General features: G+C 52.5%; 64 non-coding genes across 64 annotated transcripts; 32 read left to right on the top strand and 32 right to left on the bottom strand.

Moving 5' to 3' along the window:
- Positions 1 to 195: 195 nt before the first annotated feature.
- Positions 196 to 267, bottom strand: Trnad-guc (transfer RNA aspartic acid (anticodon GUC)). The gene has a single exon. It is a non-coding gene; the product is annotated as a tRNA-Asp (tRNA).
- A 285-nt stretch (positions 268 to 552) lies between these two features.
- Positions 553 to 644, bottom strand: Trnai-uau (transfer RNA isoleucine (anticodon UAU)). The gene is given in 2 exon segments: positions 553 to 588; positions 607 to 644. It is a non-coding gene; the product is annotated as a tRNA-Ile (tRNA).
- A 378-nt stretch (positions 645 to 1,022) lies between these two features.
- Trnar-acg (transfer RNA arginine (anticodon ACG)) lies at positions 1,023 to 1,095 on the top strand. Its single transcript has one exon. It is a non-coding gene; the product is annotated as a tRNA-Arg (tRNA).
- Positions 1,096 to 1,381: 286 nt separating this feature from the next.
- Trnam-cau (transfer RNA methionine (anticodon CAU)) lies at positions 1,382 to 1,453 on the top strand. The gene has a single exon. It is a non-coding gene; the product is annotated as a tRNA-Met (tRNA).
- Positions 1,454 to 1,675: 222 nt separating this feature from the next.
- Trnad-guc (transfer RNA aspartic acid (anticodon GUC)) lies at positions 1,676 to 1,747 on the bottom strand. Its single transcript has one exon. It is a non-coding gene; the product is annotated as a tRNA-Asp (tRNA).
- Positions 1,748 to 2,032: 285 nt separating this feature from the next.
- Positions 2,033 to 2,124, bottom strand: Trnai-uau (transfer RNA isoleucine (anticodon UAU)). The gene is given in 2 exon segments: positions 2,033 to 2,068; positions 2,087 to 2,124. It is a non-coding gene; the product is annotated as a tRNA-Ile (tRNA).
- A 378-nt stretch (positions 2,125 to 2,502) lies between these two features.
- On the top strand, positions 2,503 to 2,575 carry Trnar-acg (transfer RNA arginine (anticodon ACG)). The gene has a single exon. It is a non-coding gene; the product is annotated as a tRNA-Arg (tRNA).
- A 286-nt stretch (positions 2,576 to 2,861) lies between these two features.
- Trnam-cau (transfer RNA methionine (anticodon CAU)) lies at positions 2,862 to 2,933 on the top strand. The gene has a single exon. It is a non-coding gene; the product is annotated as a tRNA-Met (tRNA).
- Positions 2,934 to 3,155: 222 nt separating this feature from the next.
- On the bottom strand, positions 3,156 to 3,227 carry Trnad-guc (transfer RNA aspartic acid (anticodon GUC)). The gene has a single exon. It is a non-coding gene; the product is annotated as a tRNA-Asp (tRNA).
- A 286-nt stretch (positions 3,228 to 3,513) lies between these two features.
- Trnai-uau (transfer RNA isoleucine (anticodon UAU)) lies at positions 3,514 to 3,605 on the bottom strand. Its single transcript is given in 2 exon segments — positions 3,514 to 3,549; positions 3,568 to 3,605. It is a non-coding gene; the product is annotated as a tRNA-Ile (tRNA).
- Positions 3,606 to 3,983: 378 nt separating this feature from the next.
- On the top strand, positions 3,984 to 4,056 carry Trnar-acg (transfer RNA arginine (anticodon ACG)). The gene has a single exon. It is a non-coding gene; the product is annotated as a tRNA-Arg (tRNA).
- A 286-nt stretch (positions 4,057 to 4,342) lies between these two features.
- Trnam-cau (transfer RNA methionine (anticodon CAU)) lies at positions 4,343 to 4,414 on the top strand. The gene has a single exon. It is a non-coding gene; the product is annotated as a tRNA-Met (tRNA).
- A 222-nt stretch (positions 4,415 to 4,636) lies between these two features.
- On the bottom strand, positions 4,637 to 4,708 carry Trnad-guc (transfer RNA aspartic acid (anticodon GUC)). Its single transcript has one exon. It is a non-coding gene; the product is annotated as a tRNA-Asp (tRNA).
- A 286-nt stretch (positions 4,709 to 4,994) lies between these two features.
- Trnai-uau (transfer RNA isoleucine (anticodon UAU)) lies at positions 4,995 to 5,086 on the bottom strand. Its single transcript is given in 2 exon segments — positions 4,995 to 5,030; positions 5,049 to 5,086. It is a non-coding gene; the product is annotated as a tRNA-Ile (tRNA).
- Positions 5,087 to 5,464: 378 nt separating this feature from the next.
- Positions 5,465 to 5,537, top strand: Trnar-acg (transfer RNA arginine (anticodon ACG)). The gene has a single exon. It is a non-coding gene; the product is annotated as a tRNA-Arg (tRNA).
- Positions 5,538 to 5,823: 286 nt separating this feature from the next.
- Trnam-cau (transfer RNA methionine (anticodon CAU)) lies at positions 5,824 to 5,895 on the top strand. Its single transcript has one exon. It is a non-coding gene; the product is annotated as a tRNA-Met (tRNA).
- A 222-nt stretch (positions 5,896 to 6,117) lies between these two features.
- On the bottom strand, positions 6,118 to 6,189 carry Trnad-guc (transfer RNA aspartic acid (anticodon GUC)). Its single transcript has one exon. It is a non-coding gene; the product is annotated as a tRNA-Asp (tRNA).
- Positions 6,190 to 6,296: 107 nt separating this feature from the next.
- Trnai-uau (transfer RNA isoleucine (anticodon UAU)) lies at positions 6,297 to 6,388 on the bottom strand. Its single transcript is given in 2 exon segments — positions 6,297 to 6,332; positions 6,351 to 6,388. It is a non-coding gene; the product is annotated as a tRNA-Ile (tRNA).
- A 378-nt stretch (positions 6,389 to 6,766) lies between these two features.
- On the top strand, positions 6,767 to 6,839 carry Trnar-acg (transfer RNA arginine (anticodon ACG)). The gene has a single exon. It is a non-coding gene; the product is annotated as a tRNA-Arg (tRNA).
- Positions 6,840 to 7,125: 286 nt separating this feature from the next.
- On the top strand, positions 7,126 to 7,197 carry Trnam-cau (transfer RNA methionine (anticodon CAU)). Its single transcript has one exon. It is a non-coding gene; the product is annotated as a tRNA-Met (tRNA).
- Positions 7,198 to 7,419: 222 nt separating this feature from the next.
- On the bottom strand, positions 7,420 to 7,491 carry Trnad-guc (transfer RNA aspartic acid (anticodon GUC)). Its single transcript has one exon. It is a non-coding gene; the product is annotated as a tRNA-Asp (tRNA).
- A 286-nt stretch (positions 7,492 to 7,777) lies between these two features.
- On the bottom strand, positions 7,778 to 7,869 carry Trnai-uau (transfer RNA isoleucine (anticodon UAU)). Its single transcript is given in 2 exon segments — positions 7,778 to 7,813; positions 7,832 to 7,869. It is a non-coding gene; the product is annotated as a tRNA-Ile (tRNA).
- Positions 7,870 to 8,247: 378 nt separating this feature from the next.
- On the top strand, positions 8,248 to 8,320 carry Trnar-acg (transfer RNA arginine (anticodon ACG)). Its single transcript has one exon. It is a non-coding gene; the product is annotated as a tRNA-Arg (tRNA).
- Positions 8,321 to 8,606: 286 nt separating this feature from the next.
- Trnam-cau (transfer RNA methionine (anticodon CAU)) lies at positions 8,607 to 8,678 on the top strand. Its single transcript has one exon. It is a non-coding gene; the product is annotated as a tRNA-Met (tRNA).
- A 222-nt stretch (positions 8,679 to 8,900) lies between these two features.
- Positions 8,901 to 8,972, bottom strand: Trnad-guc (transfer RNA aspartic acid (anticodon GUC)). Its single transcript has one exon. It is a non-coding gene; the product is annotated as a tRNA-Asp (tRNA).
- A 286-nt stretch (positions 8,973 to 9,258) lies between these two features.
- On the bottom strand, positions 9,259 to 9,350 carry Trnai-uau (transfer RNA isoleucine (anticodon UAU)). Its single transcript is given in 2 exon segments — positions 9,259 to 9,294; positions 9,313 to 9,350. It is a non-coding gene; the product is annotated as a tRNA-Ile (tRNA).
- Positions 9,351 to 9,728: 378 nt separating this feature from the next.
- Trnar-acg (transfer RNA arginine (anticodon ACG)) lies at positions 9,729 to 9,801 on the top strand. Its single transcript has one exon. It is a non-coding gene; the product is annotated as a tRNA-Arg (tRNA).
- Positions 9,802 to 10,087: 286 nt separating this feature from the next.
- Trnam-cau (transfer RNA methionine (anticodon CAU)) lies at positions 10,088 to 10,159 on the top strand. Its single transcript has one exon. It is a non-coding gene; the product is annotated as a tRNA-Met (tRNA).
- Positions 10,160 to 10,381: 222 nt separating this feature from the next.
- Positions 10,382 to 10,453, bottom strand: Trnad-guc (transfer RNA aspartic acid (anticodon GUC)). The gene has a single exon. It is a non-coding gene; the product is annotated as a tRNA-Asp (tRNA).
- Positions 10,454 to 10,739: 286 nt separating this feature from the next.
- Trnai-uau (transfer RNA isoleucine (anticodon UAU)) lies at positions 10,740 to 10,831 on the bottom strand. The gene is given in 2 exon segments: positions 10,740 to 10,775; positions 10,794 to 10,831. It is a non-coding gene; the product is annotated as a tRNA-Ile (tRNA).
- A 378-nt stretch (positions 10,832 to 11,209) lies between these two features.
- Trnar-acg (transfer RNA arginine (anticodon ACG)) lies at positions 11,210 to 11,282 on the top strand. Its single transcript has one exon. It is a non-coding gene; the product is annotated as a tRNA-Arg (tRNA).
- Positions 11,283 to 11,568: 286 nt separating this feature from the next.
- Trnam-cau (transfer RNA methionine (anticodon CAU)) lies at positions 11,569 to 11,640 on the top strand. Its single transcript has one exon. It is a non-coding gene; the product is annotated as a tRNA-Met (tRNA).
- A 222-nt stretch (positions 11,641 to 11,862) lies between these two features.
- Positions 11,863 to 11,934, bottom strand: Trnad-guc (transfer RNA aspartic acid (anticodon GUC)). The gene has a single exon. It is a non-coding gene; the product is annotated as a tRNA-Asp (tRNA).
- A 286-nt stretch (positions 11,935 to 12,220) lies between these two features.
- On the bottom strand, positions 12,221 to 12,312 carry Trnai-uau (transfer RNA isoleucine (anticodon UAU)). The gene is given in 2 exon segments: positions 12,221 to 12,256; positions 12,275 to 12,312. It is a non-coding gene; the product is annotated as a tRNA-Ile (tRNA).
- Positions 12,313 to 12,690: 378 nt separating this feature from the next.
- On the top strand, positions 12,691 to 12,763 carry Trnar-acg (transfer RNA arginine (anticodon ACG)). Its single transcript has one exon. It is a non-coding gene; the product is annotated as a tRNA-Arg (tRNA).
- A 286-nt stretch (positions 12,764 to 13,049) lies between these two features.
- Trnam-cau (transfer RNA methionine (anticodon CAU)) lies at positions 13,050 to 13,121 on the top strand. The gene has a single exon. It is a non-coding gene; the product is annotated as a tRNA-Met (tRNA).
- A 222-nt stretch (positions 13,122 to 13,343) lies between these two features.
- On the bottom strand, positions 13,344 to 13,415 carry Trnad-guc (transfer RNA aspartic acid (anticodon GUC)). Its single transcript has one exon. It is a non-coding gene; the product is annotated as a tRNA-Asp (tRNA).
- Positions 13,416 to 13,522: 107 nt separating this feature from the next.
- Positions 13,523 to 13,614, bottom strand: Trnai-uau (transfer RNA isoleucine (anticodon UAU)). The gene is given in 2 exon segments: positions 13,523 to 13,558; positions 13,577 to 13,614. It is a non-coding gene; the product is annotated as a tRNA-Ile (tRNA).
- A 378-nt stretch (positions 13,615 to 13,992) lies between these two features.
- Positions 13,993 to 14,065, top strand: Trnar-acg (transfer RNA arginine (anticodon ACG)). Its single transcript has one exon. It is a non-coding gene; the product is annotated as a tRNA-Arg (tRNA).
- A 286-nt stretch (positions 14,066 to 14,351) lies between these two features.
- Trnam-cau (transfer RNA methionine (anticodon CAU)) lies at positions 14,352 to 14,423 on the top strand. The gene has a single exon. It is a non-coding gene; the product is annotated as a tRNA-Met (tRNA).
- Positions 14,424 to 14,645: 222 nt separating this feature from the next.
- Positions 14,646 to 14,717, bottom strand: Trnad-guc (transfer RNA aspartic acid (anticodon GUC)). Its single transcript has one exon. It is a non-coding gene; the product is annotated as a tRNA-Asp (tRNA).
- A 286-nt stretch (positions 14,718 to 15,003) lies between these two features.
- On the bottom strand, positions 15,004 to 15,095 carry Trnai-uau (transfer RNA isoleucine (anticodon UAU)). The gene is given in 2 exon segments: positions 15,004 to 15,039; positions 15,058 to 15,095. It is a non-coding gene; the product is annotated as a tRNA-Ile (tRNA).
- A 378-nt stretch (positions 15,096 to 15,473) lies between these two features.
- Positions 15,474 to 15,546, top strand: Trnar-acg (transfer RNA arginine (anticodon ACG)). The gene has a single exon. It is a non-coding gene; the product is annotated as a tRNA-Arg (tRNA).
- Positions 15,547 to 15,832: 286 nt separating this feature from the next.
- Positions 15,833 to 15,904, top strand: Trnam-cau (transfer RNA methionine (anticodon CAU)). Its single transcript has one exon. It is a non-coding gene; the product is annotated as a tRNA-Met (tRNA).
- A 222-nt stretch (positions 15,905 to 16,126) lies between these two features.
- Trnad-guc (transfer RNA aspartic acid (anticodon GUC)) lies at positions 16,127 to 16,198 on the bottom strand. The gene has a single exon. It is a non-coding gene; the product is annotated as a tRNA-Asp (tRNA).
- A 107-nt stretch (positions 16,199 to 16,305) lies between these two features.
- Trnai-uau (transfer RNA isoleucine (anticodon UAU)) lies at positions 16,306 to 16,397 on the bottom strand. The gene is given in 2 exon segments: positions 16,306 to 16,341; positions 16,360 to 16,397. It is a non-coding gene; the product is annotated as a tRNA-Ile (tRNA).
- A 378-nt stretch (positions 16,398 to 16,775) lies between these two features.
- Trnar-acg (transfer RNA arginine (anticodon ACG)) lies at positions 16,776 to 16,848 on the top strand. Its single transcript has one exon. It is a non-coding gene; the product is annotated as a tRNA-Arg (tRNA).
- A 286-nt stretch (positions 16,849 to 17,134) lies between these two features.
- Positions 17,135 to 17,206, top strand: Trnam-cau (transfer RNA methionine (anticodon CAU)). The gene has a single exon. It is a non-coding gene; the product is annotated as a tRNA-Met (tRNA).
- Positions 17,207 to 17,428: 222 nt separating this feature from the next.
- Positions 17,429 to 17,500, bottom strand: Trnad-guc (transfer RNA aspartic acid (anticodon GUC)). Its single transcript has one exon. It is a non-coding gene; the product is annotated as a tRNA-Asp (tRNA).
- A 107-nt stretch (positions 17,501 to 17,607) lies between these two features.
- Trnai-uau (transfer RNA isoleucine (anticodon UAU)) lies at positions 17,608 to 17,699 on the bottom strand. The gene is given in 2 exon segments: positions 17,608 to 17,643; positions 17,662 to 17,699. It is a non-coding gene; the product is annotated as a tRNA-Ile (tRNA).
- Positions 17,700 to 18,076: 377 nt separating this feature from the next.
- Trnar-acg (transfer RNA arginine (anticodon ACG)) lies at positions 18,077 to 18,149 on the top strand. The gene has a single exon. It is a non-coding gene; the product is annotated as a tRNA-Arg (tRNA).
- Positions 18,150 to 18,435: 286 nt separating this feature from the next.
- Trnam-cau (transfer RNA methionine (anticodon CAU)) lies at positions 18,436 to 18,507 on the top strand. Its single transcript has one exon. It is a non-coding gene; the product is annotated as a tRNA-Met (tRNA).
- Positions 18,508 to 18,729: 222 nt separating this feature from the next.
- Trnad-guc (transfer RNA aspartic acid (anticodon GUC)) lies at positions 18,730 to 18,801 on the bottom strand. The gene has a single exon. It is a non-coding gene; the product is annotated as a tRNA-Asp (tRNA).
- A 107-nt stretch (positions 18,802 to 18,908) lies between these two features.
- On the bottom strand, positions 18,909 to 19,000 carry Trnai-uau (transfer RNA isoleucine (anticodon UAU)). The gene is given in 2 exon segments: positions 18,909 to 18,944; positions 18,963 to 19,000. It is a non-coding gene; the product is annotated as a tRNA-Ile (tRNA).
- A 378-nt stretch (positions 19,001 to 19,378) lies between these two features.
- Trnar-acg (transfer RNA arginine (anticodon ACG)) lies at positions 19,379 to 19,451 on the top strand. The gene has a single exon. It is a non-coding gene; the product is annotated as a tRNA-Arg (tRNA).
- A 272-nt stretch (positions 19,452 to 19,723) lies between these two features.
- Trnam-cau (transfer RNA methionine (anticodon CAU)) lies at positions 19,724 to 19,795 on the top strand. The gene has a single exon. It is a non-coding gene; the product is annotated as a tRNA-Met (tRNA).
- A 222-nt stretch (positions 19,796 to 20,017) lies between these two features.
- On the bottom strand, positions 20,018 to 20,089 carry Trnad-guc (transfer RNA aspartic acid (anticodon GUC)). The gene has a single exon. It is a non-coding gene; the product is annotated as a tRNA-Asp (tRNA).
- A 286-nt stretch (positions 20,090 to 20,375) lies between these two features.
- Trnai-uau (transfer RNA isoleucine (anticodon UAU)) lies at positions 20,376 to 20,467 on the bottom strand. Its single transcript is given in 2 exon segments — positions 20,376 to 20,411; positions 20,430 to 20,467. It is a non-coding gene; the product is annotated as a tRNA-Ile (tRNA).
- A 378-nt stretch (positions 20,468 to 20,845) lies between these two features.
- Positions 20,846 to 20,918, top strand: Trnar-acg (transfer RNA arginine (anticodon ACG)). Its single transcript has one exon. It is a non-coding gene; the product is annotated as a tRNA-Arg (tRNA).
- A 286-nt stretch (positions 20,919 to 21,204) lies between these two features.
- Trnam-cau (transfer RNA methionine (anticodon CAU)) lies at positions 21,205 to 21,276 on the top strand. The gene has a single exon. It is a non-coding gene; the product is annotated as a tRNA-Met (tRNA).
- Positions 21,277 to 21,498: 222 nt separating this feature from the next.
- Trnad-guc (transfer RNA aspartic acid (anticodon GUC)) lies at positions 21,499 to 21,570 on the bottom strand. Its single transcript has one exon. It is a non-coding gene; the product is annotated as a tRNA-Asp (tRNA).
- Positions 21,571 to 21,856: 286 nt separating this feature from the next.
- Trnai-uau (transfer RNA isoleucine (anticodon UAU)) lies at positions 21,857 to 21,948 on the bottom strand. Its single transcript is given in 2 exon segments — positions 21,857 to 21,892; positions 21,911 to 21,948. It is a non-coding gene; the product is annotated as a tRNA-Ile (tRNA).
- A 378-nt stretch (positions 21,949 to 22,326) lies between these two features.
- Trnar-acg (transfer RNA arginine (anticodon ACG)) lies at positions 22,327 to 22,399 on the top strand. Its single transcript has one exon. It is a non-coding gene; the product is annotated as a tRNA-Arg (tRNA).
- Positions 22,400 to 22,685: 286 nt separating this feature from the next.
- Trnam-cau (transfer RNA methionine (anticodon CAU)) lies at positions 22,686 to 22,757 on the top strand. The gene has a single exon. It is a non-coding gene; the product is annotated as a tRNA-Met (tRNA).
- The last annotated feature ends 104 nt before the right edge of the window (positions 22,758 to 22,861 follow it).

Here is a 22,861-nt window from a genome sequence, read left to right as displayed (position 1 = left end):
GGCTCGATTATTACGCCTAGAGAGTCGGCTGGGGGCATTGATTCAGCCTCAAAAGCAAACCCAGTAATTCTGAAGTGTGAAGAATGCGAGAACTACTTCCTAAGATGCATCATTTTTTAAGATTTTGCAGCAAGTTAATGCTCTTCCGTCCCACACGCGCACCACTCGAGCAGGTTTGTGAGATAAAAATCGCGTCTCCCCGGCGGGGAATCGAACCCCGGTCTCCCGCGTGACAGGCGGGGATACTAACCACTATACTACCGAGGATGCGATGGAGGCAGCTGTCTGTGTGGGAGACACTTGTTGCAAGTAGCTGTAAAAGGTCTGCACTAAGTTCGGCGACTGATAGTGCAATAATTAAAAATGTAGTGTGCCTCCCCGGCGGGGAATCGCACCCCGGTCTCCGCGTGACAGGCGGGGATACAAACCACTATACTACCGAGGAAGACGCAACTAGCGCACATAATACACATTAATCTTGCTGACATAGCTGATACATCTGAAATGTAGCCTCCTGATGCTGTCAGAGACAGCTGCTACGAAATAAAAGTATGCCCCAGGTGAGGCTCGAACTCACAACCCCGGCATTGCTCACGGCTACTGCCTTATAAGTACCGTGCGCTAACCAATTGCGCCACTGGGGCTACAGCAAAACGCTCTCAGTTAGCCATATTCGCATTGCTGCAAACCAGTGGTGGCTACAAAAACATATGATCGCCACCTGCGGCCATACTGCGACTTTGGCACCTAAGTACGAACGCTTCGTGCTATTCGTGTTTGATATGCTACGCTTACATGCACATCAACCGCCTCTCGTCATCGAAAAAATGCAGAAAAACGCGCGCCTTGCCTCGTGCTACCTGTCGAACAGCGAGCGCAGATGTGTGGCAAGCTCCAAGCTCTGCAGGCGCACCGCGACCACGCAGCTGGACGAGTGGTGCCTTCCTTGGGAGCTTGATGAGCCCTGGAGAACACGTTTCTTAGCGAATTGCACTTGCCTTGTAGCGAGAAATGCTGCCACTGGCCCTGTGGCGCAACGGATAACGCGTCTGACTACGGATCAGAAGATTCCAGGTTCGAATCCTGGCAGGGTCGGCATTTTGTTAGTTGCCAACGCGTAGCTGGGCAGTGGATTTCGTATGTCGCCGCATCGTGCAGTGCTTTGTTACTCCTGTGCATCTCGCAGCTGCATGTCGAGGCGATCGTGGTAAATATCGCTGCGTGCAAGCGTCAGCGTAGCGTCAGTCGAGCAAAGTCGAGACAAGTCAAGCTGAGAGCTGTAGGAGATGTACGCAATCAAATGTAGGCGTGTGAAAGCGACGCAGACAACACTGCCCAAGTGTCCCACGTGATGTGACGAAGAGCCAGTATACCCCCACACAGCAGAGTGGCGCAGTGGAAGCGTGCTGGGCCCATAACCCAGAGGTCCGTGGATCGAAACCACGCTCTGCTAAAATTATTTCTTTTCCTGATTGTGTCGGGCTCGATTATTACGCCTAGAGAGTCGGCTGGGGGCATTGATTCAGCCTCAAAAGCAAACCCAGTAATTCTGAAGTGTGAAGAATGCGAGAACTACTTCCTAAGATGCATCATTTTTTAAGATTTTGCAGCAAGTTAATGCTCTTCCGTCCCACACGCGCACCACTCGAGCAGGTTTGTGAGATAAAAATCGCGTCTCCCCGGCGGGGAATCGAACCCCGGTCTCCCGCGTGACAGGCGGGGATACTAACCACTATACTACCGAGGATGCGATGGAGGCAGCTGTCTGTGTGGGAGACACTTGTTGCAAGTAGCTGTAAAAGGTCTGCACTAAGTTCGGCGACTGATAGTGCAATAATTAAAAATGTAGTGTGCCTCCCCGGCGGGGAATCGCACCCCGGTCTCCGCGTGACAGGCGGGGATACAAACCACTATACTACCGAGGAAGACGCAACTAGCGCACATAATACACATTAATCTTGCTGACATAGCTGATACATCTGAAATGTAGCCTCCTGATGCTGTCAGAGACAGCTGCTACGAAATAAAAGTATGCCCGAGGTGAGGCTCGAACTCACAACCCCGGCATTGCTCACGGCTACTGCCTTATAAGTACCGTGCGCTAACCAATTGCGCCACTGGGGCTACAGCAAAACGCTCTCAGTTAGCCATATTCGCATTGCTGCAAACCAGTGGTGGCTACAAAAACATATGATCGCCACCTGCGGCCATACTGCGACTTTGGCACCTAAGTACGAACGCTTCGTGCTATTCGTGTTTGATATGCTACGCTTACATGCACATCAACCGCCTCTCGTCATCGAAAAAATGCAGAAAAACGCGCGCCTTGCCTCGTGCTACCTGTCGAACAGCGAGCGCAGATGTGTGGCAAGCTCCAAGCTCTGCAGGCGCACCGCGACCACGCAGCTGGACGAGTGGTGCCTTCCTTGGGAGCTTGATGAGCCCTGGAGAACACGTTTCTTAGCGAATTGCACTTGCCTTGTAGCGAGAAATGCTGCCACTGGCCCTGTGGCGCAACGGATAACGCGTCTGACTACGGATCAGAAGATTCCAGGTTCGAATCCTGGCAGGGTCGGCATTTTGTTAGTTGCCAACGCGTAGCTGGGCAGTGGATTTCGTATGTCGCCGCATCGTGCAGTGCTTTGTTACTCCTGTGCATCTCGCAGCTGCATGTCGAGGCGATCGTGGTAAATATCGCTGCGTGCAAGCGTCAGCGTAGCGTCAGTCGAGCAAAGTCGAGACAAGTCAAGCTGAGAGCTGTAGGAGATGTACGCAATCAAATGTAGGCGTGTGAAAGCGACGCAGACAACACTGCCCAAGTGTCCCACGTGATGTGACGAAGAGCCAGTATACCCCCACACAGCAGAGTGGCGCAGTGGAAGCGTGCTGGGCCCATAACCCAGAGGTCCGTGGATCGAAACCACGCTCTGCTAAAATTATTTCTTTTCCTGATTGTGTCGGGCTCGATTATTACGCCTAGAGAGTCGGCTGGGGTCATTGATTCAGCCTCAAAAGCAAACCCAGTAATTCTGAAGTGTGAAGAATGCGAGAACTACTTCCTAAGATGCATCATTTTTTAAGATTTTGCAGCAAGTTAATGCTCTTCCGTCCCACACGCGCACCACTCGAGCAGGTTTGTGAGATAAAAATCGCGTCTCCCCGGCGGGGAATCGAACCCCGGTCTCCCGCGTGACAGGCGGGGATACTAACCACTATACTACCGAGGATGCGATGGAGGCAGCTGTCTGTGTGGGAGACACTTGTTGCAAGTAGCTGTAAAAGGTCTGCACTAAGTTCGGCGACTGATAGTGCAATAATTAAAAATGTAGTGTGCCTCCCCGGCGGGGAATCGCACCCCGGTCTCCCGCGTGACAGGCGGGGATACAAACCACTATACTACCGAGGAAGACGCAACTAGCGCACATAATACACATTAATCTTGCTGACATAGCTGATACATCTGAAATGTAGCCTCCTGATGCTGTCAGAGACAGCTGCTACGAAATAAAAGTATGCCCCAGGTGAGGCTCGAACTCACAACCCCGGCATTGCTCACGGCTACTGCCTTATAAGTACCGTGCGCTAACCAATTGCGCCACTGGGGCTACAGCAAAACGCTCTCAGTTAGCCATATTCGCATTGCTGCAAACCAGTGGTGGCTACAAAAACATATGATCGCCACCTGCGGCCATACTGCGACTTTGGCACCTAAGTACGAACGCTTCGTGCTATTCGTGTTTGATATGCTACGCTTACATGCACATCAACCGCCTCTCGTCATCGAAAAAATGCAGAAAAACGCGCGCCTTGCCTCGTGCTACCTGTCGAACAGCGAGCGCAGATGTGTGGCAAGCTCCAAGCTCTGCAGGCGCACCGCGACCACGCAGCTGGACGAGTGGTGCCTTCCTTGGGAGCTTGATGAGCCCTGGAGAACACGTTTCTTAGCGAATTGCACTTGCCTTGTAGCGAGAAATGCTGCCACTGGCCCTGTGGCGCAACGGATAACGCGTCTGACTACGGATCAGAAGATTCCAGGTTCGAATCCTGGCAGGGTCGGCATTTTGTTAGTTGCCAACGCGTAGCTGGGCAGTGGATTTCGTATGTCGCCGCATCGTGCAGTGCTTTGTTACTCCTGTGCATCTCGCAGCTGCATGTCGAGGCGATCGTGGTAAATATCGCTGCGTGCAAGCGTCAGCGTAGCGTCAGTCGAGCAGAGTCGAGACAAGTCAAGCTGAGAGCTGTAGGAGATGTACGCAATCAAATGTAGGCGTGTGAAAGCGACGCAGACAACACTGCCCAAGTGTCCCACGTGATGTGACGAAGAGCCAGTATACCCCCACACAGCAGAGTGGCGCAGTGGAAGCGTGCTGGGCCCATAACCCAGAGGTCCGTGGATCGAAACCACGCTCTGCTAAAATTATTTCTTTTCCTGATTGTGTCGGGCTCGATTATTACGCCTAGAGAGTCGGCTGGGGGCATTGATTCAGCCTCAAAAGCAAACCCAGTAATTCTGAAGTGTGAAGAATGCGAGAACTACTTCCTAAGATGCATCATTTTTTAAGATTTTGCAGCAAGTTAATGCTCTTCCGTCCCACACGCGCACCACTCGAGCAGGTTTGTGAGATAAAAATCGCGTCTCCCCGGCGGGGAATCGAACCCCGGTCTCCCGCGTGACAGGCGGGGATACTAACCACTATACTACCGAGGATGCGATGGAGGCAGCTGTCTGTGTGGGAGACACTTGTTGCAAGTAGCTGTAAAAGGTCTGCACTAAGTTCGGCGACTGATAGTGCAATAATTAAAAATGTAGTGTGCCTCCCCGGCGGGGAATCGCACCCCGGTCTCCCGCGTGACAGGCGGGGATACAAACCACTATACTACCGAGGAAGACGCAACTAGCGCACATAATACACATTAATCTTGCTGACATAGCTGATACATCTGAAATGTAGCCTCCTGATGCTGTCAGAGACAGCTGCTACGAAATAAAAGTATGCCCCAGGTGAGGCTCGAACTCACAACCCCGGCATTGCTCACGGCTACTGCCTTATAAGTACCGTGCGCTAACCAATTGCGCCACTGGGGCTACAGCAAAACGCTCTCAGTTAGCCATATTCGCATTGCTGCAAACCAGTGGTGGCTACAAAAACATATGATCGCCACCTGCGGCCATACTGCGACTTTGGCACCTAAGTACGAACGCTTCGTGCTATTCGTGTTTGATATGCTACGCTTACATGCACATCAACCGCCTCTCGTCATCGAAAAAATGCAGAAAAACGCGCGCCTTGCCTCGTGCTACCTGTCGAACAGCGAGCGCAGATGTGTGGCAAGCTCCAAGCTCTGCAGGCGCACCGCGACCACGCAGCTGGACGAGTGGTGCCTTCCTTGGGAGCTTGATGAGCCCTGGAGAACACGTTTCTTAGCGAATTGCACTTGCCTTGTAGCGAGAAATGCTGCCACTGGCCCTGTGGCGCAACGGATAACGCGTCTGACTACGGATCAGAAGATTCCAGGTTCGAATCCTGGCAGGGTCGGCATTTTGTTAGTTGCCAACGCGTAGCTGGGCAGTGGATTTCGTATGTCGCCGCATCGTGCAGTGCTTTGTTACTCCTGTGCATCTCGCAGCTGCATGTCGAGGCGATCGTGGTAAATATCGCTGCGTGCAAGCGTCAGCGTAGCGTCAGTCGAGCAAAGTCGAGACAAGTCAAGCTGAGAGCTGTAGGAGATGTACGCAATCAAATGTAGGCGTGTGAAAGCGACGCAGACAACACTGCCCAAGTGTCCCACGTGATGTGACGAAGAGCCAGTATACCCCCACACAGCAGAGTGGCGCAGTGGAAGCGTGCTGGGCCCATAACCCAGAGGTCCGTGGATCGAAACCACGCTCTGCTAAAATTATTTCTTTTCCTGATTGTGTCGGGCTCGATTATTACGCCTAGAGAGTCGGCTGGGGGCATTGATTCAGCCTCAAAAGCAAACCCAGTAATTCTGAAGTGTGAAGAATGCGAGAACTACTTCCTAAGATGCATCATTTTTTAAGATTTTGCAGCAAGTTAATGCTCTTCCGTCCCACACGCGCACCACTCGAGCAGGTTTGTGAGATAAAAATCGCGTCTCCCCGGCGGGGAATCGAACCCCGGTCTCCCGCGTGACAGGCGGGGATACTAACCACTATACTACCGAGGAAGACGCAACTAGCGCACATAATACACATTAATCTTGCTGACATAGCTGATACATCTGAAATGTAGCCTCCTGATGCTGTCAGAGACAGCTGCTACGAAATAAAAGTATGCCCCAGGTGAGGCTCGAACTCACAACCCCGGCATTGCTCACGGCTACTGCCTTATAAGTACCGTGCGCTAACCAATTGCGCCACTGGGGCTACAGCAAAACGCTCTCAGTTAGCCATATTCGCATTGCTGCAAACCAGTGGTGGCTACAAAAACATATGATCGCCACCTGCGGCCATACTGCGACTTTGGCACCTAAGTACGAACGCTTCGTGCTATTCGTGTTTGATATGCTACGCTTACATGCACATCAACCGCCTCTCGTCATCGAAAAAATGCAGAAAAACGCGCGCCTTGCCTCGTGCTACCTGTCGAACAGCGAGCGCAGATGTGTGGCAAGCTCCAAGCTCTGCAGGCGCACCGCGACCACGCAGCTGGACGAGTGGTGCCTTCCTTGGGAGCTTGATGAGCCCTGGAGAACACGTTTCTTAGCGAATTGCACTTGCCTTGTAGCGAGAAATGCTGCCACTGGCCCTGTGGCGCAACGGATAACGCGTCTGACTACGGATCAGAAGATTCCAGGTTCGAATCCTGGCAGGGTCGGCATTTTGTTAGTTGCCAACGCGTAGCTGGGCAGTGGATTTCGTATGTCGCCGCATCGTGCAGTGCTTTGTTACTCCTGTGCATCTCGCAGCTGCATGTCGAGGCGATCGTGGTAAATATCGCTGCGTGCAAGCGTCAGCGTAGCGTCAGTCGAGCAGAGTCGAGACAAGTCAAGCTGAGAGCTGTAGGAGATGTACGCAATCAAATGTAGGCGTGTGAAAGCGACGCAGACAACACTGCCCAAGTGTCCCACGTGATGTGACGAAGAGCCAGTATACCCCCACACAGCAGAGTGGCGCAGTGGAAGCGTGCTGGGCCCATAACCCAGAGGTCCGTGGATCGAAACCACGCTCTGCTAAAATTATTTCTTTTCCTGATTGTGTCGGGCTCGATTATTACGCCTAGAGAGTCGGCTGGGGGCATTGATTCAGCCTCAAAAGCAAACCCAGTAATTCTGAAGTGTGAAGAATGCGAGAACTACTTCCTAAGATGCATCATTTTTTAAGATTTTGCAGCAAGTTAATGCTCTTCCGTCCCACACGCGCACCACTCGAGCAGGTTTGTGAGATAAAAATCGCGTCTCCCCGGCGGGGAATCGAACCCCGGTCTCCCGCGTGACAGGCGGGGATACTAACCACTATACTACCGAGGATGCGATGGAGGCAGCTGTCTGTGTGGGAGACACTTGTTGCAAGTAGCTGTAAAAGGTCTGCACTAAGTTCGGCGACTGATAGTGCAATAATTAAAAATGTAGTGTGCCTCCCCGGCGGGGAATCGCACCCCGGTCTCCCGCGTGACAGGCGGGGATACAAACCACTATACTACCGAGGAAGACGCAACTAGCGCACATAATACACATTAATCTTGCTGACATAGCTGATACATCTGAAATGTAGCCTCCTGATGCTGTCAGAGACAGCTGCTACGAAATAAAAGTATGCCCCAGGTGAGGCTCGAACTCACAACCCCGGCATTGCTCACGGCTACTGCCTTATAAGTACCGTGCGCTAACCAATTGCGCCACTGGGGCTACAGCAAAACGCTCTCAGTTAGCCATATTCGCATTGCTGCAAACCAGTGGTGGCTACAAAAACATATGATCGCCACCTGCGGCCATACTGCGACTTTGGCACCTAAGTACGAACGCTTCGTGCTATTCGTGTTTGATATGCTACGCTTACATGCACATCAACCGCCTCTCGTCATCGAAAAAATGCAGAAAAACGCGCGCCTTGCCTCGTGCTACCTGTCGAACAGCGAGCGCAGATGTGTGGCAAGCTCCAAGCTCTGCAGGCGCACCGCGACCACGCAGCTGGACGAGTGGTGCCTTCCTTGGGAGCTTGATGAGCCCTGGAGAACACGTTTCTTAGCGAATTGCACTTGCCTTGTAGCGAGAAATGCTGCCACTGGCCCTGTGGCGCAACGGATAACGCGTCTGACTACGGATCAGAAGATTCCAGGTTCGAATCCTGGCAGGGTCGGCATTTTGTTAGTTGCCAACGCGTAGCTGGGCAGTGGATTTCGTATGTCGCCGCATCGTGCAGTGCTTTGTTACTCCTGTGCATCTCGCAGCTGCATGTCGAGGCGATCGTGGTAAATATCGCTGCGTGCAAGCGTCAGCGTAGCGTCAGTCGAGCAAAGTCGAGACAAGTCAAGCTGAGAGCTGTAGGAGATGTACGCAATCAAATGTAGGCGTGTGAAAGCGACGCAGACAACACTGCCCAAGTGTCCCACGTGATGTGACGAAGAGCCAGTATACCCCCACACAGCAGAGTGGCGCAGTGGAAGCGTGCTGGGCCCATAACCCAGAGGTCCGTGGATCGAAACCACGCTCTGCTAAAATTATTTCTTTTCCTGATTGTGTCGGGCTCGATTATTACGCCTAGAGAGTCGGCTGGGGGCATTGATTCAGCCTCAAAAGCAAACCCAGTAATTCTGAAGTGTGAAGAATGCGAGAACTACTTCCTAAGATGCATCATTTTTTAAGATTTTGCAGCAAGTTAATGCTCTTCCGTCCCACACGCGCACCACTCGAGCAGGTTTGTGAGATAAAAATCGCGTCTCCCCGGCGGGGAATCGAACCCCGGTCTCCCGCGTGACAGGCGGGGATACTAACCACTATACTACCGAGGATGCGATGGAGGCAGCTGTCTGTGTGGGAGACACTTGTTGCAAGTAGCTGTAAAAGGTCTGCACTAAGTTCGGCGACTGATAGTGCAATAATTAAAAATGTAGTGTGCCTCCCCGGCGGGGAATCGCACCCCGGTCTCCCGCGTGACAGGCGGGGATACAAACCACTATACTACCGAGGAAGACGCAACTAGCGCACATAATACACATTAATCTTGCTGACATAGCTGATACATCTGAAATGTAGCCTCCTGATGCTGTCAGAGACAGCTGCTACGAAATAAAAGTATGCCCCAGGTGAGGCTCGAACTCACAACCCCGGCATTGCTCACGGCTACTGCCTTATAAGTACCGTGCGCTAACCAATTGCGCCACTGGGGCTACAGCAAAACGCTCTCAGTTAGCCATATTCGCATTGCTGCAAACCAGTGGTGGCTACAAAAACATATGATCGCCACCTGCGGCCATACTGCGACTTTGGCACCTAAGTACGAACGCTTCGTGCTATTCGTGTTTGATATGCTACGCTTACATGCACATCAACCGCCTCTCGTCATCGAAAAAATGCAGAAAAACGCGCGCCTTGCCTCGTGCTACCTGTCGAACAGCGAGCGCAGATGTGTGGCAAGCTCCAAGCTCTGCAGGCGCACCGCGACCACGCAGCTGGACGAGTGGTGCCTTCCTTGGGAGCTTGATGAGCCCTGGAGAACACGTTTCTTAGCGAATTGCACTTGCCTTGTAGCGAGAAATGCTGCCACTGGCCCTGTGGCGCAACGGATAACGCGTCTGACTACGGATCAGAAGATTCCAGGTTCGAATCCTGGCAGGGTCGGCATTTTGTTAGTTGCCAACGCGTAGCTGGGCAGTGGATTTCGTATGTCGCCGCATCGTGCAGTGCTTTGTTACTCCTGTGCATCTCGCAGCTGCATGTCGAGGCGATCGTGGTAAATATCGCTGCGTGCAAGCGTCAGCGTAGCGTCAGTCGAGCAAAGTCGAGACAAGTCAAGCTGAGAGCTGTAGGAGATGTACGCAATCAAATGTAGGCGTGTGAAAGCGACGCAGACAACACTGCCCAAGTGTCCCACGTGATGTGACGAAGAGCCAGTATACCCCCACACAGCAGAGTGGCGCAGTGGAAGCGTGCTGGGCCCATAACCCAGAGGTCCGTGGATCGAAACCACGCTCTGCTAAAATTATTTCTTTTCCTGATTGTGTCGGGCTCGATTATTACGCCTAGAGAGTCGGCTGGGGGCATTGATTCAGCCTCAAAAGCAAACCCAGTAATTCTGAAGTGTGAAGAATGCGAGAACTACTTCCTAAGATGCATCATTTTTTAAGATTTTGCAGCAAGTTAATGCTCTTCCGTCCCACACGCGCACCACTCGAGCAGGTTTGTGAGATAAAAATCGCGTCTCCCCGGCGGGGAATCGAACCCCGGTCTCCCGCGTGACAGGCGGGGATACTAACCACTATACTACCGAGGATGCGATGGAGGCAGCTGTCTGTGTGGGAGACACTTGTTGCAAGTAGCTGTAAAAGGTCTGCACTAAGTTCGGCGACTGATAGTGCAATAATTAAAAATGTAGTGTGCCTCCCCGGCGGGGAATCGCACCCCGGTCTCCCGCGTGACAGGCGGGGATACAAACCACTATACTACCGAGGAAGACGCAACTAGCGCACATAATACACATTAATCTTGCTGACATAGCTGATACATCTGAAATGTAGCCTCCTGATGCTGTCAGAGACAGCTGCTACGAAATAAAAGTATGCCCCAGGTGAGGCTCGAACTCACAACCCCGGCATTGCTCACGGCTACTGCCTTATAAGTACCGTGCGCTAACCAATTGCGCCACTGGGGCTACAGCAAAACGCTCTCAGTTAGCCATATTCGCATTGCTGCAAACCAGTGGTGGCTACAAAAACATATGATCGCCACCTGCGGCCATACTGCGACTTTGGCACCTAAGTACGAACGCTTCGTGCTATTCGTGTTTGATATGCTACGCTTACATGCACATCAACCGCCTCTCGTCATCGAAAAAATGCAGAAAAACGCGCGCCTTGCCTCGTGCTACCTGTCGAACAGCGAGCGCAGATGTGTGGCAAGCTCCAAGCTCTGCAGGCGCACCGCGACCACGCAGCTGGACGAGTGGTGCCTTCCTTGGGAGCTTGATGAGCCCTGGAGAACACGTTTCTTAGCGAATTGCACTTGCCTTGTAGCGAGAAATGCTGCCACTGGCCCTGTGGCGCAACGGATAACGCGTCTGACTACGGATCAGAAGATTCCAGGTTCGAATCCTGGCAGGGTCGGCATTTTGTTAGTTGCCAACGCGTAGCTGGGCAGTGGATTTCGTATGTCGCCGCATCGTGCAGTGCTTTGTTACTCCTGTGCATCTCGCAGCTGCATGTCGAGGCGATCGTGGTAAATATCGCTGCGTGCAAGCGTCAGCGTAGCGTCAGTCGAGCAGAGTCGAGACAAGTCAAGCTGAGAGCTGTAGGAGATGTACGCAATCAAATGTAGGCGTGTGAAAGCGACGCAGACAACACTGCCCAAGTGTCCCACGTGATGTGACGAAGAGCCAGTATACCCCCACACAGCAGAGTGGCGCAGTGGAAGCGTGCTGGGCCCATAACCCAGAGGTCCGTGGATCGAAACCACGCTCTGCTAAAATTATTTCTTTTCCTGATTGTGTCGGGCTCGATTATTACGCCTAGAGAGTCGGCTGGGGGCATTGATTCAGCCTCAAAAGCAAACCCAGTAATTCTGAAGTGTGAAGAATGCGAGAACTACTTCCTAAGATGCATCATTTTTTAAGATTTTGCAGCAAGTTAATGCTCTTCCGTCCCACACGCGCACCACTCGAGCAGGTTTGTGAGATAAAAATCGCGTCTCCCCGGCGGGGAATCGAACCCCGGTCTCCCGCGTGACAGGCGGGGATACTAACCACTATACTACCGAGGATGCGATGGAGGCAGCTGTCTGTGTGGGAGACACTTGTTGCAAGTAGCTGTAAAAGGTCTGCACTAAGTTCGGCGACTGATAGTGCAATAATTAAAAATGTAGTGTGCCTCCCCGGCGGGGAATCGCACCCCGGTCTCCCGCGTGACAGGCGGGGATACAAACCACTATACTACCGAGGAAGACGCAACTAGCGCACATAATACACATTAATCTTGCTGACATAGCTGATACATCTGAAATGTAGCCTCCTGATGCTGTCAGAGACAGCTGCTACGAAATAAAAGTATGCCCCAGGTGAGGCTCGAACTCACAACCCCGGCATTGCTCACGGCTACTGCCTTATAAGTACCGTGCGCTAACCAATTGCGCCACTGGGGCTACAGCAAAACGCTCTCAGTTAGCCATATTCGCATTGCTGCAAACCAGTGGTGGCTACAAAAACATATGATCGCCACCTGCGGCCATACTGCGACTTTGGCACCTAAGTACGAACGCTTCGTGCTATTCGTGTTTGATATGCTACGCTTACATGCACATCAACCGCCTCTCGTCATCGAAAAAATGCAGAAAAACGCGCGCCTTGCCTCGTGCTACCTGTCGAACAGCGAGCGCAGATGTGTGGCAAGCTCCAAGCTCTGCAGGCGCACCGCGACCACGCAGCTGGACGAGTGGTGCCTTCCTTGGGAGCTTGATGAGCCCTGGAGAACACGTTTCTTAGCGAATTGCACTTGCCTTGTAGCGAGAAATGCTGCCACTGGCCCTGTGGCGCAACGGATAACGCGTCTGACTACGGATTAGAAGATTCCAGGTTCGAATCCTGGCAGGGTCGGCATTTTGTTAGTTGCCAACGCGTAGCTGGGCAGTGGATTTCGTATGTCGCCGCATCGTGCAGTGCTTTGTTACTCCTGTGCATCTCGCAGCTGCATGTCGAGGCGATCGTGGTAAATATCGCTGCGTGCAAGCGTCAGCGTAGCGTCAGTCGAGCAAAGTCGAGACAAGTCAAGCTGAGAGCTGTAGGAGATGTACGCAATCAAATGTAGGCGTGTGAAAGCGACGCAGACAACACTGCCCAAGTGTCCCACGTGATGTGACGAAGAGCCAGTATACCCCCACACAGCAGAGTGGCGCAGTGGAAGCGTGCTGGGCCCATAACCCAGAGGTCCGTGGATCGAAACCACGCTCTGCTAAAATTATTTCTTTTCCTGATTGTGTCGGGCTCGATTATTACGCCTAGAGAGTCGGCTGGGGGCATTGATTCAGCCTCAAAAGCAAACCCAGTAATTCTGAAGTGTGAAGAATGCGAGAACTACTTCCTAAGATGCATCATTTTTTAAGATTTTGCAGCAAGTTAATGCTCTTCCGTCCCACACGCGCACCACTCGAGCAGGTTTGTGAGATAAAAATCGCGTCTCCCCGGCGGGGAATCGAACCCCGGTCTCCCGCGTGACAGGCGGGGATACTAACCACTATACTACCGAGGAAGACGCAACTAGCGCACATAATACACATTAATCTTGCTGACATAGCTGATACATCTGAAATGTAGCCTCCTGATGCTGTCAGAGACAGCTGCTACGAAATAAAAGTATGCCCCAGGTGAGGCTCGAACTCACAACCCCGGCATTGCTCACGGCTACTGCCTTATAAGTACCGTGCGCTAACCAATTGCGCCACTGGGGCTACAGCAAAACGCTCTCAGTTAGCCATATTCGCATTGCTGCAAACCAGTGGTGGCTACAAAAACATATGATCGCCACCTGCGGCCATACTGCGACTTTGGCACCTAAGTACGAACGCTTCGTGCTATTCGTGTTTGATATGCTACGCTTACATGCACATCAACCGCCTCTCGTCATCGAAAAAATGCAGAAAAACGCGCGCCTTGCCTCGTGCTACCTGTCGAACAGCGAGCGCAGATGTGTGGCAAGCTCCAAGCTCTGCAGGCGCACCGCGACCACGCAGCTGGACGAGTGGTGCCTTCCTTGGGAGCTTGATGAGCCCTGGAGAACACGTTTCTTAGCGAATTGCACTTGCCTTGTAGCGAGAAATGCTGCCACTGGCCCTGTGGCGCAACGGATAACGCGTCTGACTACGGATCAGAAGATTCCAGGTTCGAATCCTGGCAGGGTCGGCATTTTGTTAGTTGCCAACGCGTAGCTGGGCAGTGGATTTCGTATGTCGCCGCATCGTGCAGTGCTTTGTTACTCCTGTGCATCTCGCAGCTGCATGTCGAGGCGATCGTGGTAAATATCGCTGCGTGCAAGCGTCAGCGTAGCGTCAGTCGAGCAGAGTCGAGACAAGTCAAGCTGAGAGCTGTAGGAGATGTACGCAATCAAATGTAGGCGTGTGAAAGCGACGCAGACAACACTGCCCAAGTGTCCCACGTGATGTGACGAAGAGCCAGTATACCCCCACACAGCAGAGTGGCGCAGTGGAAGCGTGCTGGGCCCATAACCCAGAGGTCCGTGGATCGAAACCACGCTCTGCTAAAATTATTTCTTTTCCTGATTGTGTCGGGCTCGATTATTACGCCTAGAGAGTCGGCTGGGGGCATTGATTCAGCCTCAAAAGCAAACCCAGTAATTCTGAAGTGTGAAGAATGCGAGAACTACTTCCTAAGATGCATCATTTTTTAAGATTTTGCAGCAAGTTAATGCTCTTCCGTCCCACACGCGCACCACTCGAGCAGGTTTGTGAGATAAAAATCGCGTCTCCCCGGCGGGGAATCGAACCCCGGTCTCCCGCGTGACAGGCGGGGATACTAACCACTATACTACCGAGGATGCGATGGAGGCAGCTGTCTGTGTGGGAGACACTTGTTGCAAGTAGCTGTAAAAGGTCTGCACTAAGTTCGGCGACTGATAGTGCAATAATTAAAAATGTAGTGTGCCTCCCCGGCGGGGAATCGCACCCCGGTCTCCCGCGTGACAGGCGGGGATACAAACCACTATACTACCGAGGAAGACGCAACTAGCGCACATAATACACATTAATCTTGCTGACATAGCTGATACATCTGAAATGTAGCCTCCTGATGCTGTCAGAGACAGCTGCTACGAAATAAAAGTATGCCCCAGGTGAGGCTCGAACTCACAACCCCGGCATTGCTCACGGCTACTGCCTTATAAGTACCGTGCGCTAACCAATTGCGCCACTGGGGCTACAGCAAAACGCTCTCAGTTAGCCATATTCGCATTGCTGCAAACCAGTGGTGGCTACAAAAACATATGATCGCCACCTGCGGCCATACTGCGACTTTGGCACCTAAGTACGAACGCTTCGTGCTATTCGTGTTTGATATGCTACGCTTACATGCACATCAACCGCCTCTCGTCATCGAAAAAATGCAGAAAAACGCGCGCCTTGCCTCGTGCTACCTGTCGAACAGCGAGCGCAGATGTGTGGCAAGCTCCAAGCTCTGCAGGCGCACCGCGACCACGCAGCTGGACGAGTGGTGCCTTCCTTGGGAGCTTGATGAGCCCTGGAGAACACGTTTCTTAGCGAATTGCACTTGCCTTGTAGCGAGGAATGCTGCCACTGGCCCTGTGGCGCAACGGATAACGCGTCTGACTACGGATCAGAAGATTCCAGGTTCGAATCCTGGCAGGGTCGGCATTTTGTTAGTTGCCAACGCGTAGCTGGGCAGTGGATTTCGTATGTCGCCGCATCGTGCAGTGCTTTGTTACTCCTGTGCATCTCGCAGCTGCATGTCGAGGCGATCGTGGTAAATATCGCTGCGTGCAAGCGTCAGCGTAGCGTCAGTCGAGCAGAGTCGAGACAAGTCAAGCTGAGAGCTGTAGGAGATGTACGCAATCAAATGTAGGCGTGTGAAAGCGACGCAGACAACACTGCCCAAGTGTCCCACGTGATGTGACGAAGAGCCAGTATACCCCCACACAGCAGAGTGGCGCAGTGGAAGCGTGCTGGGCCCATAACCCAGAGGTCCGTGGATCGAAACCACGCTCTGCTAAAATTATTTCTTTTCCTGATTGTGTCGGGCTCGATTATTACGCCTAGAGAGTCGGCTGGGGGCATTGATTCAGCCTCAAAAGCAAACCCAGTAATTCTGAAGTGTGAAGAATGCGAGAACTACTTCCTAAGATGCATCATTTTTTAAGATTTTGCAGCAAGTTAATGCTCTTCCGTCCCACACGCGCACCACTCGAGCAGGTTTGTGAGATAAAAATCGCGTCTCCCCGGCGGGGAATCGAACCCCGGTCTCCCGCGTGACAGGCGGGGATACTAACCACTATACTACCGAGGAAGACGCAACTAGCGCACATAATACACATTAATCTTGCTGACATAGCTGATACATCTGAAATGTAGCCTCCTGATGCTGTCAGAGACAGCTGCTACGAAATAAAAGTATGCCCCAGGTGAGGCTCGAACTCACAACCCCGGCATTGCTCACGGCTACTGCCTTATAAGTACCGTGCGCTAACCAATTGCGCCACTGGGGCTACAGCAAAACGCTCTCAGTTAGCCATATTCGCATTGCTGCAAACCAGTGGTGGCTACAAAAACATATGATCGCCACCTGCGGCCATACTGCGACTTTGGCACCTAAGTACGAACGCTTCGTGCTATTCGTGTTTGATATGCTACGCTTACATGCACATCAACCGCCTCTCGTCATCGAAAAAATGCAGAAAAACGCGCGCCTTGCCTCGTGCTACCTGTCGAACAGCGAGCGCAGATGTGTGGCAAGCTCCAAGCTCTGCAGGCGCACCGCGACCACGCAGCTGGACGAGTGGTGCCTTCCTTGGGAGCTTGATGAGCCCTGGAGAACACGTTTCTTAGCGAATTGCACTTGCCTTGTAGCGAGAAATGCTGCCACTGGCCCTGTGGCGCAACGGATAACGCGTCTGACTACGGATCAGAAGATTCCAGGTTCGAATCCTGGCAGGGTCGGCATTTTGTTAGTTGCCAACGCGTAGCTGGGCAGTGGATTTCGTATGTCGCCGCATCGTGCAGTGCTTTGTTACTCCTGTGCATCTCGCAGCTGCATGTCGAGGCGATCGTGGTAAATATCGCTGCGTGCAAGCGTCAGCGTAGCGTCAGTCGAGCAAAGTCGAGACAAGTCAAGCTGAGAGCTGTAGGAGATGTACGCAATCAAATGTAGGCGTGTGAAAGCGACGCAGACAACACTGCCCAAGTGTCCCACGTGATGTGACGAAGAGCCAGTATACCCCCACACAGCAGAGTGGCGCAGTGGAAGCGTGCTGGGCCCATAACCCAGAGGTCCGTGGATCGAAACCACGCTCTGCTAAAATTATTTCTTTTCCTGATTGTGTCGGGCTCGATTATTACGCCTAGAGAGTCGGCTGGGGGCATTGATTCAGCCTCAAAAGCAAACCCAGTAATTCTGAAGTGTGAAGAATGCGAGAACTACTTCCTAAGATGCATCATTTTTTAAGATTTTGCAGCAAGTTAATGCTCTTCCGTCCCACACGCGCACCACTCGAGCAGGTTTGTGAGATAAAAATCGCGTCTCCCCGGCGGGGAATCGAACCCCGGTCTCCCGCGTGACAGGCGGGGATACTAACCACTATACTACCGAGGAAGACGCAACTAGCGCACATAATACACATTAATCTTGCTGACATAGCTGATACATCTGAAATGTAGCCTCCTGATGCTGTCAGAGACAGCTGCTACGAAATAAAAGTATGCCCCAGGTGAGGCTCGAACTCACAACCCCGGCATTGCTCACGGCTACTGCCTTATAAGTACCGTGCGCTAACCAATTGCGCCACTGGGGCTACAGCAAAACGCTCTCAGTTAGCCATATTCGCATTGCTGCAAACCAGTGGTGGCTACAAAAACATAGATCGCCACCTGCGGCCATACTGCGACTTTGGCACCTAAGTACGAACGCTTCGTGCTATTCGTGTTTGATATGCTACGCTTACATGCACATCAACCGCCTCTCGTCATCGAAAAAATGCAGAAAAACGCGCGCCTTGCCTCGTGCTACCTGTCGAACAGCGAGCGCAGATGTGTGGCAAGCTCCAAGCTCTGCAGGCGCACCGCGACCACGCAGCTGGACGAGTGGTGCCTTCCTTGGGAGCTTGATGAGCCCTGGAGAACACGTTTCTTAGCGAATTGCACTTGCCTTGTAGCGAGAAATGCTGCCACTGGCCCTGTGGCGCAACGGATAACGCGTCTGACTACGGATCAGAAGATTCCAGGTTCGAATCCTGGCAGGGTCGGCATTTTGTTAGTTGCCAACGCGTAGCTGGGCAGTGGATTTCGTATGTCGCCGCATCGTGCAGTGCTTTGTTACTCCTGTGCATCTCGCAGCTGCATGTCGAGGCGATCGTGGTAAATATCGCTGCGTGCAAGCGTCAGCGTAGCGTCAGTCGAGCAAAGTCGAGACAAGTCAAGCTGAGAGCTGTAGGAGATGTACGCAATCAAATGTAGGCGTGTGAAAGCGACGCAGACAACACTGCCCAAGTGTCCCACGTGATGTGACGAAGAGCCAGTATACCCCCACACAGCAGAGTGGCGCAGTGGAAGCGTGCTGGGCCCATAACCCAGAGGTCCGTGGATCGAAACCACGCTCTGCTAAAATTATTTCTTTTCCTGATTGTGTCGGGCTCGATTATTACGCCTAGAGAGTCGGCTGGGGGCATTGATTCAGCCTCAAAAGCAAACCCAGTAATTCTGAAGTGTGAAGAATGCGAGAACTACTTCCTAAGATGCATCATTTTTTAAGATTTTGCAGCAAGTTAATGCTCTTCCGTCCCACACGCGCACCACTCGAGCAGGTTTGTGAGATAAAAATCGCGTCTCCCCGGCGGGGAATCGAACCCCGGTCTCCCGCGTGACAGGCGGGGATACTAACCACTATACTACCGAGGAAGACGCAACTAGCGCACATAATACACATTAATCTTGCTGACATAGCTGATACATCTGAAATGTAGCCTCCTGATGCTGTCAGAGACAGCTGCTACGAAATAAAAGTATGCCCCAGGTGAGGCTCGAACTCACAACCCCGGCATTGCTCACGGCTACTGCCTTATAAGTACCGTGCGCTAACCAATTGCGCCACTGGGGCTACAGCAAAACGCTCTCAGTTAGCCATATTCGCATTGCTGCAAACCAGTGGTGGCTACAAAAACATATGATCGCCACCTGCGGCCATACTGCGACTTTGGCACCTAAGTACGAACGCTTCGTGCTATTCGTGTTTGATATGCTACGCTTACATGCACATCAACCGCCTCTCGTCATCGAAAAAATGCAGAAAAACGCGCGCCTTGCCTCGTGCTACCTGTCGAACAGCGAGCGCAGATGTGTGGCAAGCTCCAAGCTCTGCAGGCGCACCGCGACCACGCAGCTGGACGAGTGGTGCCTTCCTTGGGAGCTTGATGAGCCCTGGAGAACACGTTTCTTAGCGAATTGCACTTGCCTTGTAGCGAGAAATGCTGCCACTGGCCCTGTGGCGCAACGGATAACGCGTCTGACTACGGATCAGAAGATTCCAGGTTCGAATCCTGGCAGGGTCGGCATTTTGTTAGTTGCCAACGCGTAGCTGGGCAGTGGATTTCGTATGTCGCCGCATCGTGCAGTGCTTTGTTACTCCTGTGCATCTCGCAGCTGCATGTCGAGGCGATCGTGGTAAATATCGCTGCGTGCAAGCGTCAGCGTAAAGTCGAGACAAGTCAAGCTGAGAGCTGTAGGAGATGTACGCAATCAAATGTAGGCGTGTGAAAGCGACGCAGACAACACTGCCCAAGTGTCCCACGTGATGTGACGAAGAGCCAGTATACCCCCACACAGCAGAGTGGCGCAGTGGAAGCGTGCTGGGCCCATAACCCAGAGGTCCGTGGATCGAAACCACGCTCTGCTAAAATTATTTCTTTTCCTGATTGTGTCGGGCTCGATTATTACGCCTAGAGAGTCGGCTGGGGGCATTGATTCAGCCTCAAAAGCAAACCCAGTAATTCTGAAGTGTGAAGAATGCGAGAACTACTTCCTAAGATGCATCATTTTTTAAGATTTTGCAGCAAGTTAATGCTCTTCCGTCCCACACGCGCACCACTCGAGCAGGTTTGTGAGATAAAAATCGCGTCTCCCCGGCGGGGAATCGAACCCCGGTCTCCCGCGTGACAGGCGGGGATACTAACCACTATACTACCGAGGATGCGATGGAGGCAGCTGTCTGTGTGGGAGACACTTGTTGCAAGTAGCTGTAAAAGGTCTGCACTAAGTTCGGCGACTGATAGTGCAATAATTAAAAATGTAGTGTGCCTCCCCGGCGGGGAATCGCACCCCGGTCTCCCGCGTGACAGGCGGGGATACAAACCACTATACTACCGAGGAAGACGCAACTAGCGCACATAATACACATTAATCTTGCTGACATAGCTGATACATCTGAAATGTAGCCTCCTGATGCTGTCAGAGACAGCTGCTACGAAATAAAAGTATGCCCCAGGTGAGGCTCGAACTCACAACCCCGGCATTGCTCACGGCTACTGCCTTATAAGTACCGTGCGCTAACCAATTGCGCCACTGGGGCTACAGCAAAACGCTCTCAGTTAGCCATATTCGCATTGCTGCAAACCAGTGGTGGCTACAAAAACATATGATCGCCACCTGCGGCCATACTGCGACTTTGGCACCTAAGTACGAACGCTTCGTGCTATTCGTGTTTGATATGCTACGCTTACATGCACATCAACCGCCTCTCGTCATCGAAAAAATGCAGAAAAACGCGCGCCTTGCCTCGTGCTACCTGTCGAACAGCGAGCGCAGATGTGTGGCAAGCTCCAAGCTCTGCAGGCGCACCGCGACCACGCAGCTGGACGAGTGGTGCCTTCCTTGGGAGCTTGATGAGCCCTGGAGAACACGTTTCTTAGCGAATTGCACTTGCCTTGTAGCGAGAAATGCTGCCACTGGCCCTGTGGCGCAACGGATAACGCGTCTGACTACGGATCAGAAGATTCCAGGTTCGAATCCTGGCAGGGTCGGCATTTTGTTAGTTGCCAACGCGTAGCTGGGCAGTGGATTTCGTATGTCGCCGCATCGTGCAGTGCTTTGTTACTCCTGTGCATCTCGCAGCTGCATGTCGAGGCGATCGTGGTAAATATCGCTGCGTGCAAGCGTCAGCGTAGCGTCAGTCGAGCAGAGTCGAGACAAGTCAAGCTGAGAGCTGTAGGAGATGTACGCAATCAAATGTAGGCGTGTGAAAGCGACGCAGACAACACTGCCCAAGTGTCCCACGTGATGTGACGAAGAGCCAGTATACCCCCACACAGCAGAGTGGCGCAGTGGAAGCGTGCTGGGCCCATAACCCAGAGGTCCGTGGATCGAAACCACGCTCTGCTAAAATTATTTCTTTTCCTGATTGTGTCGGGCTCGATTATTACGCCTAGAGAGTCGGCTGGGGGCATTGATTCAGCCTCAAAAGCAAACCCAGTAATTCTGAAGTGTGAAGAATGCGAGAACTACTTCCTAAGATGCATCATTTTTTAAGATTTTGCAGCAAGTTAATGCTCTTCCGTCCCACACGCGCACCACTCGAGCAGGTTTGTGAGATAAAAATCGCGTCTCCCCGGCGGGGAATCGAACCCCGGTCTCCCGCGTGACAGGCGGGGATACTAACCACTATACTACCGAGGATGCGATGGAGGCAGCTGTCTGTGTGGGAGACACTTGTTGCAAGTAGCTGTAAAAGGTCTGCACTAAGTTCGGCGACTGATAGTGCAATAATTAAAAATGTAGTGTGCCTCCCCGGCGGGGAATCGCACCCCGGTCTCCCGCGTGACAGGCGGGGATACAAACCACTATACTACCGAGGAAGACGCAACTAGCGCACATAATACACATTAATCTTGCTGACATAGCTGATACATCTGAAATGTAGCCTCCTGATGCTGTCAGAGACAGCTGCTACGAAATAAAAGTATGCCCCAGGTGAGGCTCGAACTCACAACCCCGGCATTGCTCACGGCTACTGCCTTATAAGTACCGTGCGCTAACCAATTGCGCCACTGGGGCTACAGCAAAACGCTCTCAGTTAGCCATATTCGCATTGCTGCAAACCAGTGGTGGCTACAAAAACATATGATCGCCACCTGCGGCCATACTGCGACTTTGGCACCTAAGTACGAACGCTTCGTGCTATTCGTGTTTGATATGCTACGCTTACATGCACATCAACCGCCTCTCGTCATCGAAAAAATGCAGAAAAACGCGCGCCTTGCCTCGTGCTACCTGTCGAACAGCGAGCGCAGATGTGTGGCAAGCTCCAAGCTCTGCAGGCGCACCGCGACCACGCAGCTGGACGAGTGGTGCCTTCCTTGGGAGCTTGATGAGCCCTGGAGAACACGTTTCTTAGCGAATTGCACTTGCCTTGTAGCGAGAAATGCTGCCACTGGCCCTGTGGCGCAACGGATAACGCGTCTGACTACGGATCAGAAGATTCCAGGTTCGAATCCTGGCAGGGTCGGCATTTTGTTAGTTGCCAACGCGTAGCTGGGCAGTGGATTTCGTATGTCGCCGCATCGTGCAGTGCTTTGTTACTCCTGTGCATCTCGCAGCTGCATGTCGAGGCGATCGTGGTAAATATCGCTGCGTGCAAGCGTCAGCGTAGCGTCAGTCGAGCAAAGTCGAGACAAGTCAAGCTGAGAGCTGTAGGAGATGTACGCAATCAAATGTAGGCGTGTGAAAGCGACGCAGACAACACTGCCCAAGTGTCCCACGTGATGTGACGAAGAGCCAGTATACCCCCACACAGCAGAGTGGCGCAGTGGAAGCGTGCTGGGCCCATAACCCAGAGGTCCGTGGATCGAAACCACGCTCTGCTAAAATTATTTCTTTTCCTGATTGTGTCGGGCTCGATTATTACGCCTAGAGAGTCGGCTGGGGGCATTGATTCAGCCTCAAAAGCAAACCCAGTAATTCTGAAGTG

Source organism: Schistocerca nitens, unplaced genomic scaffold, assembly GCF_023898315.1.
Source record: "Schistocerca nitens isolate TAMUIC-IGC-003100 unplaced genomic scaffold, iqSchNite1.1 HiC_scaffold_366, whole genome shotgun sequence".
Classification (NCBI taxonomy): domain Eukaryota; kingdom Metazoa; phylum Arthropoda; class Insecta; order Orthoptera; family Acrididae; genus Schistocerca; species Schistocerca nitens.
Note: the sequence above shows the minus strand (reverse complement) of the source record. Positions and strands in the feature narration are given on the sequence as shown.